Source organism: Pyxicephalus adspersus, chromosome 5 (assembly GCF_032062135.1).
Source record: "Pyxicephalus adspersus chromosome 5, UCB_Pads_2.0, whole genome shotgun sequence".
In the NCBI taxonomy this organism is placed as follows: domain Eukaryota; kingdom Metazoa; phylum Chordata; class Amphibia; order Anura; family Pyxicephalidae; genus Pyxicephalus; species Pyxicephalus adspersus.
In genome coordinates this window covers 147,774,251-147,779,842 of record NC_092862.1, presented here as the reverse complement: position 1 = coordinate 147,779,842, position 5,592 = coordinate 147,774,251, and the positions used below count along the sequence as shown (strand labels likewise).

Sequence of the window (5,592 nt, the reverse complement as noted above, 5' to 3'; positions counted from 1 at the left end):
CGCAAATCCCTCCACAGCTCCTCCCCCACCTACCTGATGCGCAAATCCCTCCATAGCTCCTCCCCCACCTACCTACCTGATACGCAAATCCCTCCACAGCTCCTCCCCCACCTACCTACCTGATACACAAATCCCTCCACAGCTCCTCCCCCACCTACCTACCTGATACACAAATCCCTCCACAGCTCCTCCCCCACCTACCTGATACACAAATCCCTCCACAGCTCCTCCCCCACCTACCTGATACACAAATCCCTCCACATCCCTTTCTGCCCTGATAGATAAATCCCCCCCAGCCACTCTCTCTGCTCTTCCAATGACCTACTAATGACTTCCTCCCTCATAACCTCATCACACGCACGGATACAAGACTTCTCTAGAGCTGCCCCGATTCTCTGGAATGGTCTCCTCGTCCTATTCGGCTTGCTCCAACTTTCTGATCATTTATAACCCAACGCTTCCCCCTCACCTACCCGTCTTCTTCTGTCTCCTAAACCCTCACTACTTCCCACCATTCCATATCTCCCTCCTATTGTGTGATACTTCCCCCACCTCCTAGATTGTAAGCTCTTCAGGGCAGGGTCCTCTCCTCCTCCTGTGTCACTGTCTGTATCTGTCATTTGTTACCCCTATTTATTGTACAGCGCTACGTAATATGTTCTAACCACCAGGTTGTCTGGTTATGAAGTTATCCCAACATCCACTGCAGGATTAGGTGTAAATATGCTCCTGCTACCAGCGGTCCTGTCACTGTGCTCAATGCCCTCTTAGGTCTTAAAGGGCCGGAGGATGAAGTGCTAGAGTCACATTCATGTATCACTGAAATTCACCTCCCCAATCAAATAGCCATTGTTAAATGTCCAGCACAAACTTCTTCCAATTCCTTCCATGCCAGGGGTAATAGACTAGCAGATTTTCATGCCAAAGTCTCTGCTCAGTCCACCACACCGACCACTAGCCCCCCGATACACTTCTACTCACCATCCCAGCTTCCACTGAAACCAACACACTTCTAACACAATTACAATCCTTCACCACCCCACAGGACATTGAATCCCGGGAAAAGGAAGGATTGACCTTAGATTCCCTTGGATTCTGGTCAAAAGGAAGGATAGTAGGGCTGCCCCAAATAGCAGTACCCCTCATTGTTTTCAAATCCATGTGCAAGGAAAGAAAACAGGACAACATGAACATTTGTTACCTCCACAGGGTCCATTACAAGAGTTATAAATTGACTTCACACACATGCCAAAGGCTTCCAATGGATGTCAGATAATGTTAGTGATCACAGATAGATTCAGCAGATGGGTAGAAGCTTTTGTAGTCAGGAAAGAAAATGCAAGGACCGTAGCTAAGATACTATGCAAGGAGATCATCCCCAGATTTGGATGCCCAGTGAGAATAAACTCAGACAATGGCACTCCATTCACTTCTAAAGTCACACAGGAGATTAATGAAGAACATAGAATGAAAGTTCCACATCCCATATCACCCCCAGAGTGCTGGAGTAGTAGAAAGGATGAATAAGACAGTGAAAGACAAACTTAGGAAAGCAACTGGAGGGACATTCCATAAGTGGGACCAATACCTACCAGCCGTGCTAGCAGAAATAAGAATGACACCCAACCCGGTTAATAGGCTGTCACCCTTTGAAATTTTAATGTGACATCCATTCCCCACCCTCTTGGGCCAAAGAACCCCTTATCTTACTACCGGGGGACTTACAACAAATTCAGGATCAATATGTAGCTAAATTAATTGAAAATTGAACAGCAACTACGGAGATATCTCTTTCCTTTCCTTTCCCTACAGATCAACAGACGCAGCCATTCAAGCCCGGAGACGTAGTGTTGGTTAAAGCTCTGCACAAGCACAAATCCTTGGATCCGTCCTTTGGACCTCCGGTCACCGTGCAAGCCATCACTAGAACAGCCGTGCTGACCAATGGAGGACCCACCTGGATACACGCCACCGATCCAGCGCCAGGATGATGCTTCTTGATCCACAAGTACCAGCCCGGATGCTTGTCTGCAGTTTTGGAGCCCTGATGATCATATTCTGTCTTGTTTGGGTCACAACAATTTGCCACTATCACCCTCAAGATTTGCCCTTTCATTTGCCTCCAATCAAGCCATAACCTAAAGAATGACTCTACCCTACCTATGCACCGGCAATGACTTGAGTATAGTGATTGGACTGATTTCCGGGATAACGTATGGGAACGTCTTGCCAAAGAAATATATAATAGTTGTAGTTTTTGCTTATCTGATATGCATAGTACTCAGGATATGTTAACGTCTTGTTTGATTGCTGTCTCCTTGCATCACCTTCATCCCTGTAGCCTTGAATTCTGTCGTTTCCGGCATCCTCTGCACAGAAACTGGAATTGTGCAAAGTTAAGGAGGATTCTGGAGCTGCAGCACATTGATCAATCCTGTCCTGCTATTAGCTGCTGGGTCTTTTTAAAGCCATACAGTTCTAGGCTCAGGTTTCTGGATCCTCAGTTTCTGCATTTCCTGCCTCTATGCCAACTAGTTCTCTGGTTTCTTTGGATTTGACCTTGGTGTGTGTTTGCCGCCTGCCCTACCCCGAGGCCTGTTACCCAACATTTCCTTATCTGCCGCCTGCCCTACCCCGAGGCCTGTTTACCTACCTTGCCTTGATTGGTGGTGCTCCAGCCCGCTAGCCATTCCAACGCTTATGTCATCTAATCCCTGTCACCCCCTGGTGGGGAGAGCCTGGGGACCACTACCTGGTGACTTTGTTAGCAGCAAAGTAGCCCATGGCCACTAGGGTCACCTACTAGGGGTCACTTAGATTCTGCCCCTCAGGTAATCCTGTATCACCTGCCAGGTGGAGGCAACACTTAACACACTGTCTGACAGAGATGGTGGGTGCTTGCTCAGCGTCATTACCTGGGCTTTTATATCTATGGCCAGGCATGTACAGGCACAGCCCAGGGAAGAGTCCTATAGCCTCAGCAGTGGTAGTAGCTGGTGCTGATTTTGCTCTCCACTTGTACTCGCCATTCACCTTGACTATTGCCTGGACCTTGGATTATGCTTGCCTGGGACTTATCCTGACCCTCGGACTACTCCTGCCTGCTACCTGCCCTCACCTTTACCTGGACCTTGGATTATGTTTACTTGCTTCCAGCTCCGACTCCTTACTATGATCTCCCTCTCCTGCCTGCTGCACACAACCTGACTCCGTATCAAAGTCTCTCTGTCCCTCCTCATGTAGTATGACCCTAAGGGCTGCACCTTGCAGAGAAGAACCTGGCGGTCTCTAGGATTACTGGCCCATCATTCCCTGCAGGGTGAAAGCCAAGTGTGGCCTAGACTCTACACCACAGGTGATCCCATGTTACTCGTCTAAATAAACCCTAACAGGACTTCCCTCCTCTTTCATCCACAGACACTGAGAATTATCAATGCATCACTGTCCCTCCCCCGAGGAGCTCCTTCACTTTCCTGCAGATCCTATTACTGAAGCCCTATATTGAAGATTAGTGCGCCATCTTATTTGTGCCCTCTGCTGGTATTGGCTCTTTCCTTGGTGTAGATTTGGAAGAGTGAATCTCCTGGGAATTGTTTGCTTGTTTTGTACAGTAAAGGTTTTCTCTCCTTTCCAGGTGATAATAGGAAACTGGTGTTCATTTCTAACATGATTATCTAAACGACAATCTGCTTCAGATCTGCCAATGTGCGGTGTTGGACGTTCTTGTTGAGGATTTGTTCCCATGAGGGCCTGTTTGTGTCAGCATTATTACAGTGCTTTCCTCTAAATGATATTTAAAACCCATTTGGAATGAAATGAGGCCGAAAATACTTTCTAAACATCATTCTGACAATCAGACATCTGGAGCTAATCTAATCTCTAGTGGGTGGCATGCTAACTTTTCACCCACTTATTCACTATCCACAATTATAATAGAAGATGAAAATGGTTCAATTCATCATTTCTTCCAGATTGGAGAAAATATTTCAGTTTAGAGGGTTAGCTGACGGTGAATTGCAAACTTATTGTTAGCTAAATTCTAGTTTATTGAGACATTCACACGTTGTATGTTTCCTGATACATGATGAAGCCATTGCCCCTGATTCATCAATGAAATCCGCGCTCGCTGGAAGCGCGAACGTACGCGCGGCCATCGATCGCGGATTACCGCGGTCCGGACTCGAGTGTGCGCGTACACTTTTAATGCAAGATCGCCAGTAAAAAGCTGTCGGATAAGCGCGGCTCCGTGCGCGAGCTTTTTCAGTTGCTGAATAGCGCGACCGCGTACGATTCCGGATCGCGAATACGAATGCGCGACCGATAATCCGATTCTGCTTGATGAATCAGGGGCATTATATCAGTTTCATTAATAGACAGATCTCGTATAATGTGCTATTCTTCTGTGTATAGTGTATTATATCTGTATATTATTATTATTATTACTAATAATAATATTGAACATTATTTATATAGCGCCAACATAAGTGTATTATTTTTGTATTGGAATGTGCAACATGAGTTGAAGCAAATCATAAAACAATCATTTTTTGGAAATGATGGGTTAAATCTGGTGTTGGTGGACCTTGATGGGGGTTGACTCCGAAATGCCTCTGAGAACAAAACTAGCATGATGATTCTACCTGGAGGTCAGAACCAAGCAGCCAGAAAGAGATAACATCCCTGTGAGCAGGAATGACACTCCATACCAGTTGTTAGGTATCGGGGTGTGCATTGAGTAATCTACTTCAAGGACTTCTCCAAATATCCTGCCAGGGTTGTAAACATCGCTGTTATCAGATGATACCCAAAGGAGCCGGCACCAGCTGGTTAGCTGAGTCAGAGGACTTGCCCCCAACACAACAGTGACACCTACTGGAGAATATCATCGGGCACCTGGGAGCAGTGTATTTCCGGAAGTGGGAGGACACCTGAGTAAGGGGTGGATGCATGGGTGTGGCTGCAAGGGGTCCTAGAGTTTTATAAAAAGGGACAACTGCCCCAAATGTTTCTCTTTTCTCTCTCCAATCTTCTTGGAACCCAGCCAGGGTGCAGGATACAGAGGGCGGACTCTTTGCGTAACGTATCATTTTACTTTGTCTATGTGATCATTATTTAGTATTTTTTGGAATATATGAATACTTTTTAATTCTTTTCTCTGTTAATAATTATCATGTTATTTAGGATCTGTGTGATTATTAAGCTAATAGAGACTTAGTAAAGATACGGCTTTCAAGAATTTGTATATAGTGTGTGACCTCTCCTGAATATAATGGTGATCTGTTCAGAGGGAGTATTGGGAGAGCGTGTTGGAGCCACCATGACATAGGACATTCCTGGGATAAATATAACACAAGGCAGCACACACTGAGCTTACCGAGGCCAAACACTGTGATCAACACAGCCATTTCTATGGAACATAGAGAGAGGCAGTCACCAGGGTGTCAGTGGTACTAACTCAGTAATGTAGGTGTGGAGGTGGCGATAGTGAATAATAACTAGGGGTCTGTGCAGTGTAACGGAGGATAGACGGGTGAGACCAGAGGCCAGGGGTCTGTGCAGTGTAACGGAGGATAGACGGGTGAGACCAGAGGC

At 46.2% G+C, this 5,592-nt stretch overlaps 1 protein-coding gene across 1 annotated transcript in view; it reads left to right on the top strand.

Annotated features, from left to right (window-relative positions):
* Window positions 1–4,963: 4,963 nt before the first annotated feature.
* The window catches only part of ASB10 (ankyrin repeat and SOCS box containing 10), a 20,255-nt gene continuing 19,626 nt past the window's right edge, over window positions 4,964–5,592 (top strand). Inside the window, exon 1 of the mRNA XM_072413152.1 lies at window positions 4,964–5,075. The gene's annotated coding sequence lies outside the window, so the exon portion shown is untranslated. The remainder of the gene's footprint in view (window positions 5,076–5,592) is intronic.